This window comes from Engraulis encrasicolus, chromosome 17, assembly GCF_034702125.1.
Source record: "Engraulis encrasicolus isolate BLACKSEA-1 chromosome 17, IST_EnEncr_1.0, whole genome shotgun sequence".
NCBI lineage: Eukaryota > Metazoa > Chordata > Actinopteri > Clupeiformes > Engraulidae > Engraulis > Engraulis encrasicolus.
This window is the reverse complement of record NC_085873.1, coordinates 959,113-959,690: the sequence shown is the minus strand read 5'-3', so window position 1 is coordinate 959,690 and position 578 is coordinate 959,113.

Here is a 578-nt window from a genome sequence, read left to right as displayed (position 1 = left end):
AAGGATTCCCACCCCTACACGAAAGAAGATTGGCGACGCTGCGTTCGTGTGCTATGCTCCCAAGAGATGGAACGCCCTCCCCATCGACATCCGATCAGTCACCTCCATCGACTCCTTCAAGAAGCAGCTGAAGACCCACCTTTTCACCCTTGCCTACCCCTATCTGCCCAGGCATCATAGTGTCCTTAATCTGTTCATAACTAGCCCTGGCAGGGGGCTCCCCTAGGTGGCCGCTGGTCTCTGCCTGAGGTTTCTTCCTGACTATATGGGTTTCTTCTCAGACCTCATTGAGATTGTTTCCCCTATGAACCATGAATCAAGTGAAAAAGGAGTTTTTCCTCACCCCTGTTGCCACCATGGGCCACATCTGAGCGCTGCATTCACTGTGAATATTTATTACTTATCCTGGGCCAAAGCCTAATGGACCTTATGCCTCTATAATCTCTATGTATGACTTCTTTAAACTCCTTATTTCATTTTCTCTACATCTACAGTACATATTTATCTATCTACTTATTTTCTACTAGTTTCTTCTCTTGTCTTCTTGCTATTCTTTTTGGTTTCTGTCTCTCCTTTCT